Genomic DNA, 11,598 nt, shown 5'->3' with positions numbered 1-11,598 from the left:
GTGTCATTCTGGTTTTCATGGGCAGTTATCCCGTTACGGATAACATATCCCGTCAAAGGCGGAAATGTATCCCGTGCTTTTCCCCATTATATCCGAGATATCTTTTCCCGTAGGAGATATAGTATCCGTCTTATATCGGGAAAGTATTATGATATGACTGGGATATATAGCCCCTTGTGCTAGTTGGGCAGATGCCCGCCAGCAACTCTTCTCCTTTCGCACGGATGCTCAACGTGGAAATGAAATCACATTCAACAGTGGTGTGATTTTTAAGCGTGGGCGTGAAGTTTTTGCTACAGGAAAATTAATCGGTTCAGTGTACATGATGAATATTCGTGTTCATGTGCTAAGGACGAGGAAGCAGAATTGCACTTGGTCATATCAGAGGAATTGTTGCGGCAATGGTACGAGCGCCTCGGACATAAAAAACGCCATGTGCGTTAAGTGCTTTCTCGATTCGGAATTGTTGTCAGGTGTTCACAGACCGCCTCATTCTGTGATGTCTGTGCTCAAGGAAAATCGCATCGAAAACAGTTTCGCTTACGTTAAGATCGGCCCCAAGCTATGGGTGAACTTATTAATACTGACGTAAGCGGGCCTATGTCCGTTGAATCGTTACGCGGTTCCCGTTTTTATGTTGTTTTTACAGATGACAACTCGCGATCCGTTTGTATATTCTAGCGTTAGCGCCGTGCGAAGTGGCTGCAAGCTTGAAAATATTTCTGAGTACGACACTGATGGCCATAAAGTAAAGGCTTTCCCTCCAATGATGGCGGTGAGTTCGACTGTACAGAACTATTGACGGTGCTCAGAGATCATGGCATTGAGCACCGCCCAACATGACCGGATACACTCGAGCGAAACTGTGTCGCGGAACAATCCAATCGGCACGTAGTTGAGTTAGATCCTTCGATGCTTTGTTTCCAAGCTGCCTAAGATATTTTGGGCTCACGCGTGTAATACGGCCACACGTTTAATGAACCCTACCGGAAATCAATCGTTCCCGGTAAAACGCAGTATCAACTATGGTCTGATCACGTATTTGACAGTCTTGATTTTCCTTATGCAGGCTTCCGCGGGTCGATGAGTATGAAGATACGTCTCTTTCGGGTAATACACCGCGTGGGTCCATTGTTCTCGGACGACAGTTTCGCCGGCGTTACAGTCGGCTTCTTCAGGTCAGTGAAGTAATGATGCAGTGAATTGGCCGCCTTATATATCTGTCCGTAGAGGCTAGGTCATCTGTGATTGGCTGTCGCTGCTGTGTCTTTTTCCACGCAAAACTCGTTTTCAGGCATGCGGAAGGGGATAGCCGTCTTCCCTATTGAAATTATCTTGAGTCTTGCTTATTTCGATGGCTTCCCGTATCAGGCGTGGAAAATATCTCCTTTCTTCGGAAATAAGCTTAAATAATATTTTCCACGCCTGATACGGGAAGCCATCGAAATAAGCAAGACTCAAGATAATTTCAATAGGGAAGACGGCTATCCCCTTCCGCATGCCTGAAAACGAGTTTTGCGTGGAAAAAGACACAGCAGCGACAGCCAATCACAGATGATCTAGCCTCTACGGACAGATATATAAGGCGGCCAATTCACTGCATCATTACTTCACTGACCTGAAGAAGCCGACTGTAACGCCGGCGAAACTGTCGTCCGAGAACAATGGACAGACGCGGTGTATTACCCGAAAGAGACGTATCTTCATACAGTCTTGATTTTTGCGCAATTTTGGTGTTACGTGACTGTACCAAAGAAGTCTCACTCGAAGGTGGACGACAAAGAAATTTTTGGTCATTTCGTAGGATACGTGCATGAAAAAGATGGCTATAAAGTGTGGGTGCCAAGACGATGTGAGAAGCTTTAAGGGCACCTGAGTCACACAAGTTAAGAAGGCTGTCATGATGGGCTGTAAAGTTTGGAAAATACGAGGTGTGACAATATGCTGTCACCCAACATTCCAGAGAAACGGGCGAGGGTGGAGTATTCTCCAATTACATTGAAAAATTTATACGTGTTTAACAGGAAGCGAGTGGCTGGCCTACGTTTATTACCAGCGATGAAAAGAAGGATGAGTAATAGATCGCGCGAGGAATAATCTTAACCTATTCCTCACGAAAGAAGGAGCCACCCTGGACCGAAACATTAGTGAATATAACGCTGGGAAGCGATCACTAGCCAAGATGTGTCCTAACTAGTAGTAGTGTTTGGATTTAGGGTGCGTCGACGGCAAGGTCATTTTGCACCACTGCTGTGCTATTTAATTACAATTGTTATGTATAAAGTAATCTAATGCATCTGATGTCTTCGTTGAAAGTGTACATAATTAGACTTTATTAAAAATGTTTATTTCTCTGAGAAACCGAAATGTACAGATTAAGTTGGTAGGGTGGTCTCCTAAAAGGGTTTTTAGGTCTCCCCCTAGATTATTTCGCCTTCGCGCTTCGCGGTACTTAACACAATCTAGCATGATGTGTCTAATACTTAATGGACATTTACAATCCCCACATTGGGGAGGTTCCTTCTCTTCAGTAAAGAGATACGCATGGGTCAGGGGGCTGTGCCCTATCCTCAATCGTGTAAGTACTACTTCCTCTCTCCGATTACTACGAGCTGAGGAGGGCCACGCTGCTACCGTGTCCTTGATGCCACGGAGCTTGTTATTATTTAGAATCCTCCATGACTCCCTCCATTTTCCAAATACCACGTTTCTTAGAGATGCTCGTAAGTCCTCGTGGGGAACCAGCGTTGAGACTAGAACTTCGTTATTCAGAGCTTCCTTGGCCATAGCGTCTGCTATCTCATTCCCGGCTATCCCCTCATGTCCCGGTACCCACAGAAAATGGATATTCAAACCCTTTCTCGAAAGGGTCAGCAGGAGAGAGTGTATTTCTTGCACGATCGGGTGCACGGGTGAGAAGCCAGAGATGGCTTGTAGCGAGCTCCTGGAGTCAGTGCATATCACAAAGGAGCCGCCGTGGTCATCTAGGGCTTCTAGAGCTGTCCTTATGGCATAAAGCTCCGCCGTGTACACACTGCACATCGGGTGAAGCTTTGCTCTGATGTTCCCGTGGATAGGGGAGACCACTGCACATGCACAAGCAGAGTTATCTTTCGAACCGTCAGTGTAAACGGGGGTAAGGTTGGGGTGATTCCATCGGAACATGGCAAACAAACGCTGGTACTCCGAGGGAGTTGTGGAAGACTTCGGTCGAGATCGTGAAAGAATATTCACCACCGGAGTGGGAGTAATCCAAGGGGGGTGTTCCGAGAATGAAACAGGATACACTTCAGGTAGCGTGAATTCGCATCCGCGAATAAAATCGTTAAAACGAACGCTTACTGGTCTGGTTGCTTTAGTCCTTCGGTTAAAAACATTAATAAAACGGGGTTTAAAAAGTAAACTATAACATGGGTGACTCGTCATTGCTAAAATTTTGGAAACGTAGCTACAAAGAAGCCAGGTCCTTCGGTAGCATAGAGGAGGCTCGCCTGCGTCGGTATATATACTGGGAATCGGGCTGGTCCTAAACGCCCCAGTGCATAGTCGCAGACCTGCGTTGTGCACTGAATTAAGTGCTTTCAAATACGTCTCGCGTGCGGACGCATACACGAATGAGCCGTAGTCTAATTTCGACCGCACCAGTGTGCGGTAAAGTAAAATTAAGGTGGTGCGGTCTGCTCCCCAAGATGCGTGGCTTAAAAACTTTAAAATGTTTAAAGACTTCAAACAGTTTACCTTGACAGAATTAATGTGCTCCTTCCAGTTGAGTTTGTGGTCGAGGGTCATCCCCAGAAAACGGACTGATTCCACAAATGGGAGGTTTCTACCACCTAGGTGTAACGTGGGATTTACATGGACGCCCCGAGTGCGAGAAAAGTGAACGCACTTTGTTTTCTCCAAAGAGAAAAGGAAGCCGTTATTTTGGGTCCATTTGTGAAGTTTATTGATGGTGAGTTGCGCCATACGCGATGCATTCACGACCCTAGATGATCTGCAGAAAATCGCGAGATCATCCACAAACAGTGACCCTAACACTGGCTCCTTGATGCAGTGAGCTATGTCGTTGATCGCAATAGCGAACAACGTCACGCTCAGAACCGAGCCTTGGGGAACTCCGTTGTCAAGAGGGTAAAAATTTGACAACAACTGTCCCGTCCTTACTTTAAAAACACGGTTGGCTAAAAAATTTTGTATAAAAATGGGCAAACAGCCTCTAAAACCCCACTCGCGTAGTACGCGTAGAATCTTACGTCGCCAGACCCGGTCGTAAGCCTTCTCTAAGTCGAAAAATACGCCGACTACGTGTTGGCGGAGAAGGAAGGCTTCTTGGATGAAATTTTCAATTCTGACCAAGTGGTCCATTGTGGAACGGTTCCGTCTGAATCCGCATTGTATCCTAGAGAGGAGTTTTCGACGCTCCAGCCACCAAATGAGACGTCGATTTACCATTCGCTCCATTAACTTGCACAGGCAGCTGGTGAGAGAAATCGGCCGGTAAGAATTCGGGTCAGCTCGGTCTTTTCCATGTTTTGGGATGGGGACAATGACGGACTCCCGCCAGGACGGAGGAAAATCCCCATTGGCCCAGAGCTGATTAAAAGTTTCAAGGATTTCCAGCAACGCCGATTCCGATAGATTTCGGAGGAAGGCATTGTGGATCTCGTCGGGTCCTGGGGACGTGTCGTGGGAGTCATGAATGGCAGATTTCAGCTCCCAAATGGTAAATGGCATATTGTAGTCTGCCGTTGTTTTAGGCTCCATAAAGGATATAGGGACGTTCTCGAGCCTTTTCTTGAGGATCGCAAAAGAAGGGTCATAGCATTCGTCGCTGCTCACTTTGGCGAGTAATTGGGCGAATACGTTCCCTATCGCAGCTGGAGAAGTGATAACCTTTCCTTCGACTTCTAGGAAGGATATACCTAGATGCTGGCTGCTACCCGATATGCTCCTCACCTTACGCCATACCTGTGCAAGTGGAGTCCTGTGGTTGACACCGGAGACAAAATTCATCCAAGAAATCCTCTTTGCGTCCTTTATTACCTGACGCGCTTTCGCTCTTAGTCGCCGAAAAGCGGAGAGATTATTTGCTGTAGGATACTTGTTGAAAATTCGGAGAGCTTTCTTACGTTTTTTAATGGCTTCTGCGCAGGTTTCATTCCACCATGGCACCGCATTTCTTGGAAGGATGCTTCGAGATCGTGGTATGCTAATTTCGGCGGCTTGAATGATGCTGGATGTCAAAAGATTTACGTTTGTTACACAGTCGTTGTTTTTATCCCACACGTAGTTAAAATTTGAGTTAAAAAGATGCCAATCAGCTTTCCGGACAATCCAACAGCCTGGTCTAATAAAATCGGGGTTTATATTTTGCTCCCTTTTGATTAAAAGGGGAAAGTGATCGCTCCCACTAAGATCCTTATGCACAGAGAGTTTGAGTTTATTGACCAAACTAGTCGATAAAATACTCAAGTCAATGGAGGAAGAATCGCCGCTATAAGAGTTAAAACGGGTTTTCTCGCCGTTATTGAGTAAAAAAAGGTTAAAATCACTAATAAAACTTGATAAAATACGTCCCCTGCGGTTGCACTGTTCCGGGGTGCTTCCCCATAGACGATCGTGAGCATTAAAATCTCCGAGTAAAATAAAAGGCTGAGGTAGCTGGTGAACAAGGGATTCTAGATTAAAACGGGTGACGGGTGCACCCTCCGGCAGGTAAACGTTGCACACCGTTATCGCCTCGGGAGCGTGCACCGTCACCGCTACCGCTTGGAACGGTGTGTTAAGATTTATTCGGGAGGTGTAAAGAGCCTCCCGGACAAAAACCGAAACTCCACCATGGGCTCGTTGGCCACTAGTATCGTCCAGTCTAAAAGTGTTAAAATGTTTTAAATATCCCTTGTCTGTATCTTTAAAACGCGTTTCCTGCAAACATATACAGAAAGGGTTAAAATCATTTATTAAAACAGCCAGCTCCTCCTTATGCCGATAAAATCCATTACAATTCCATTGTAATATAAAATTCATAAAAAGGGTAAAAGATAAATAAAAACAGAAAAAAAGGATGTCAATATTGAAACGTGGAGCAGCATTAGCCCGGAAGTCTTTGGAATCATCGCTTTAAGCGACTTTTCCTTCCCTTATTCCTGACTTTTTCGATCTCTGTGTCCGAAATACAGAGATCTTCGTCTATGTCCTCCTGCATCGGTTCCATACCTTTGCCGGAGGGACCAGGAGAGGGAGTTTTCTCTCGCTGGTCAGGTTTTCTGGTGGTTTTCTTTGTTGTATTTTTGGGAGACACTACGGAGGAGTTAGGGGTGTTTTTTTTAGTATTGCTATTGTTACTCGCATTTGTTTTTTTTAATAAATCTATCTGCTTTTCAGGTTCCGTCTGTGTAGAAATGGTGCACTTCTTAACTGGAGCAGAGGCGATTGCGGCAAAGGAACGCGAGAAAGAGGGGGCACTAAGGGCTTTGAACTTTTTCCTTGCCTCCAGGTAAGATATTTTTTCCATAGTTTTTATTTCCATAATCTTCCGTTCCTCTTTCATTTTCGGGCAATCGCGAGAGTAAGCCGCGTGGGTACCCTCGCAATTCACGCAGCAGGCCGCTTCCGCACATTTGTCCCCATCGTGCTTGTCCTTGCCGCAGCGCGGGCAGGTGGCCTTGCCCTCACATCGCGGTGCGATGTGGCCGAATTTTTGGCATTGGAAGCAGCGCATCGGTTGAGGGAAGAATGGTCGCACAGTTACAGATTCGTATCCTAAGAAGACTTTAACGGGCAGTTTGTCTAGAGCGAACGTGAGAATTACTGACGTGGTATTTATCACTTCACCGTTTCGCTTCGTAGTCAGTCTGCGGCAGTCGATGACGCCCTGGGGGGCCATCTCTCTCTTGATCTCTTCTGGTTCCACGTAAAGAAGGTCGTAGTGACTTATTACTCCCTTAGAGGTATTTAGAGTGCGGTGGATCTCGACTTTAACTGGGATGTCGTGTAATTTTTCAGTTTTAAGCAATTTTTCAGCTTGGATGTTGTTCGCAGTCTCTATTAGTAGGGTACCATCTCTTAGTTTTTTCACCGAATTTGGCTCTCCAGTAATTATCGATTGCATAGCTTTTTTTTATGAAAAAGGGAGACACCTTTTTCAGAGTGTCACCTTCTTTGGCGCATTTCATAGACAAAAAACGCTTCGAGCTTTCAAAAGACTTTTCTCCTCCGCCCGTGTCCGGGCGGGATCTTTTTGGTGGAGGAAGAGTAATCGTCTCCATGAAAGTAAGAACATAATTCATCCCCTGGGCTCCCCACCCACCACGGAGCCACACATTCGGGACGCCACACCGAGATCCGGTGTGGTCGCCAGGGCTACCCAAGGGATATAGGAACCTTTGATAGGGGGTCTCTTTTGGGTTAGAACCTCCAGCGCGGGGGCCCTCCGAACCCACGCACCTTCGGCCGCCCTACGGAGACCCCCATATCTCCAGCACTAACCCGTCCTGGCGTACGCTCGGAAGGAGCCGCCAAGCTCCCCAGCCGCCAGGAGCCGATTGACCGAGCTGGGCTCTTCTCGGCCGCCCGTTTTTCGGGGAATCCAGGGCCGAAGTGGGGTATTGAACTCCGGCCCATACCGGGTTTCCGACGCCCAGCTGGGAGCCGGAGAACTCACCCACCAGGATCCCCTTCTCCCCCTTGTACGGGTCTCCACGCACGGCAAACACGTGGGTGAATCTGGACGCCAGATGTATCGGCTACTCAGCACAGCAGAGTCACATGCTGTCTGGACGCTATCCTAGCGTGCGAAGGGTTTTTTGACGAGGTTGTCTCCCCGGTGGGCTCGGGTCCGTGGGGGCGCGGCTCCCCAAAGGAAGAGATTACTCTCTTCCCCCCGTGCGGGGTGTGTCCTAACTGCTTTTGGTGCAAGCTCAGCTCGTAGTTTTGGGGGTTTGTGTTCCAGGGAAGGTACAATATCAGAGCCCCACACTATTTTCAGTTTTACCGAAGGATTTGGCGAATTTATGTACGCTGGTTTTAAGTTCTTGGAGAAGTGGAGTTTGCTTTATCTCTTCAGAATTGTTTGTAACTTGGGAACCATGGGGCTCCGATGACTTCTTAGAATTACGTTTTTGGCGGTCTGTAGTTTTTTTGAGGCGGCTGGGAGCTGCGTGGATCCAGTCTGGGGAGGCGTAGCTCAGCAGCGGTTTGATAGTAATATTATCAAGTAAAATTTTGGTTTTAAATGGTTGTGGTACTGAAGGTCTGAGCTGGGATTGGAGGGCAGCGGCGACTCCCTTAGCTTTATCGATGGCGGATGTGATTTGCAAAAAAACCATGCTAATCGTTCGTCGAAGTGGATTCCTAGATATTTAGTTAAATCTTGCTATGAGATGGATTTATTTCTGAAGAAAAGGCGAGGCCCTTCTTCGGCTATCGGGAGTATTGGAAAGGCTATGTGAACACATTTAGCGGGACTAATGGTTAGCTTACAGTCGTCGGACCAATCTTCATATTCGTCCTGGTGTTCCTGAAGTCGGTCAGTCGCAGTTTCCGGGTAGGAGCCCTGGGCCATAATCGGGGCATCATCAGCGGAGAGCAGGAGTTGGGTTGGGGGTGGGGTATTGTTGACATAAATGTTGATAGGGGTAGGGGAAAGAATAGCTTCTTGAGGAACGCCGGATAAAATGGAATGCAAGAAGGATTTTGCGAAATTAACTAGGACGAAGGAGCGGTCGGTAACGAATTATTGAATTATTTTTAGAAGGTAGAAAGGGGTTTCTACGGCTGACAGTTTGTGGATTAGGCCCAGGATCCACACCCGGTCAAAGGCCGCCTCCAGGTCCGGGAAGACGCAGTGGCTGAACCATTTCTGGTCGAAACCCGACGTGATTGATTCAATCAGACGCAGGATTTGATGCGTAGTGATATCTTTGGCCGGAAGCCTGCTGGCTCCGGTCGTGAAATTTCTTCGTTTCTGATGAATTCTTTCAGCCAAAGATGGATGAGCACTTCGAATACCTTGCCAAGAGTGTAGAGGAGATAGATTGGACGGCAGGAAGAGGAAATCATAGGTTTCTTCGGTTTTGAGATCATGTTTACTTTGGCTTGTTTCCAGGTCGTTGGGAAGTATGAAGTGGAAAGAAGGAAACTGTAAAATTTGGAAAGGAGGTATATCGTTGGTAAGGGCAGATTCTTGAGGAAACCGTTGGTAACGGAATCGCGGCCAGGTGCAGAAATGGATTTGAGGGTTTGGATGGTTGATTATATTTCAGGAGGGGTGATTGCTAAGGGTTCGGAAATTGGGAGCTCATTTAGACAGAGCCAGGAGCTGTTGCTGAAATCCTCTAGCTCTAATGGCAAGTCGTTTGTGAAGCGCTTTGCAAGCATCTCGCCGAATAGTTCGGCTTTTTCTTAGTCTGCAGTTCCTAGGCCGCTAAGTTTTCATTGAGGGAATTCACATCGCAGAGCTTTGAAACCGCGCAGATGGTGCCGTCCAGTCCCTGCAGATTCTGGATTTTCTTGTGTCAGGATAGCTTTTAATGGTTTTCGAGGAGTCGCTGTACGCGATTCCCGAGTGCATTTAATTTTGTGCGGTCTTATCGTAGGCGAGATAGTTGCCATGCTTTTCTTGCCGCAGTCCTATGTCGGATGAAGACAAAGATCTCCGCAGGAATGGTATCAGGATGCGATGCCGGAGGAGGAATATACGAAGCCTGAGTTACAGATTCAGTGATAAGTCGAGATAGTTGTTTCGTGAAATGGTCAACGTCAGATCTGTTGTGCAGAGGATTCCTTTTAGCCAGAGGGAGTTATCGCTGACAATTCTGGTGAATTTATTGTAGTAGATTCTCTGTTTGGATTGATTTATGCGATGGGCCGGTGAGCAGGGGATAGTAAAAAGGATTGGTACGTGATCGGATGCGGACGAGTCCACGGTAATGGGCTGGTTTTGCAGAGGAACTTCAAAGGTCATAGCGACATCAAGAATATCGCTGGAACCGCGGGTTGAAAACTGGGTAGGACATGATGGAGCACGGATATTTAAGATGTCCTTCTGCTGCAGTCGATGGAGAATGGTGCCAGGTCGGTTGGTGACATTACATCCCCAGTTGGCATTTTTGGCGTTAAAAGCTCCACCTATAACTGTCATCCCTTGCAACAGTGATACTATTGCGTGGAATTCTTCTCTTTTTGGATTGCTACTTGGCGGTCGGTAGACGGAACACTCGTTGAAGTTGCCGATTCTTGTTCGAATTGACACTCCGACGGCTTCAACAGCAGAAGACTGATTGAACGGAAGCCTGGAGGCTTGGTGATTAGCCATCAGTAAGTAGGCTTAGGGCTCCATAGATTACGGCATTGAAAATGATTTGATTTAGGAGAGGTGGAAGGGGAAAGGAGCTGTTAAACAAGGCTGGAAAGCCAGGAGGTAATATTTGTTTGAGGGCTTGGGCGAAAAAGGTTGAAAGTATGTACTGAAGATCGCAATATACAAGAATGGGCTATTGATGTGCGGAATCTACAGTGGAATTTGCTGGTTGTTGCGGCAGCGAAGGAAATTGTTCGTTGTTGATTGCAGGAGCGGTGTTAGCGGTGGCTCGTCCAGCTCGCAGTTTCCCAGCATATTATTTATAATGTGGGCATTTCTTGTAATTTACCGGATGAGGTCCTTGGCAGTTAGCGCATTTTGCTGTATCCGGGCGAAAAACTTGGCATTCCATGTGAGAATGCCGGCTCCCGCCTCGAACGCATCTGACATTCAGTCCACAAGATTTATAAGTGTGGCCAAAGCGTCGGCATTTAATGCACTATCCTGGTGATGGCCGGAATGGTTCATTTGTGCGATAAGGCCGCAGAGAATAGTTAGTTTCTTATATTTTCCCCCATCAGCTGATGAAGTGAGTTTCAGCTGAAACAGCAGGAGTAGACGTGACGGTAAAGGAGGTAAAACTGTGCCTGGGTTCTCCGCGAGAGGGCGTTCTCAGAAATTGCGCTCGGATTTCATTGGCCAGGTTGTCCGGAGCTGGATGGGGGAATCTTGAATTTCAAAGCTTACTGTATTACCATTACGAGACTAAGTTGTCTAAAACGGCGAATCTGTTGGAGACTTCTTCGGGCGGCGGCAACGTCATACGAGGCCGTTTGCGCACTGCACTAAAGACGCCGTCACTAAATGGCGTGGTTGAAGACGGCAATTGCGGAAGGCCCAGAAGTGCACCAAGTTTTAGTGGTTAAGTTTGTCCTTCGATACGGAAAAGTTGACGTAGCCGGGCTCACAGTCATTGCGTTCACTATAGGAAGGAGTGGGGGAAGGGGCTGTGCGATGAATAACCAGGTCACGAACGGGGAAGGCCGACTGACGCTGGTTGGGGGCTGGTGATGGCGGTTCTTTAGGAACGGGGCTGACGGTTGGCTGGCGGCTCTGCCGGCGGTCGATGTTGTCGCATTCTCATACAGCCTCCAGGCCCGGGGAATGGGGAGAGTAGAACTCCATGGCGCCCAATGGCGCACTGTTGCTGTCGGGATCCTTGTCAGTTGACGTGCTATGCGACGAAGCACGATAGAAAAATGCACTGGCAAGTCGCGCGCAGAAGACTGTCGCTAGAG

Source organism: Ischnura elegans, chromosome 12 (assembly GCF_921293095.1).
Source record: "Ischnura elegans chromosome 12, ioIscEleg1.1, whole genome shotgun sequence".
Taxonomy (NCBI): domain Eukaryota; kingdom Metazoa; phylum Arthropoda; class Insecta; order Odonata; family Coenagrionidae; genus Ischnura; species Ischnura elegans.
This window is presented reverse-complemented; position numbering follows the sequence as displayed.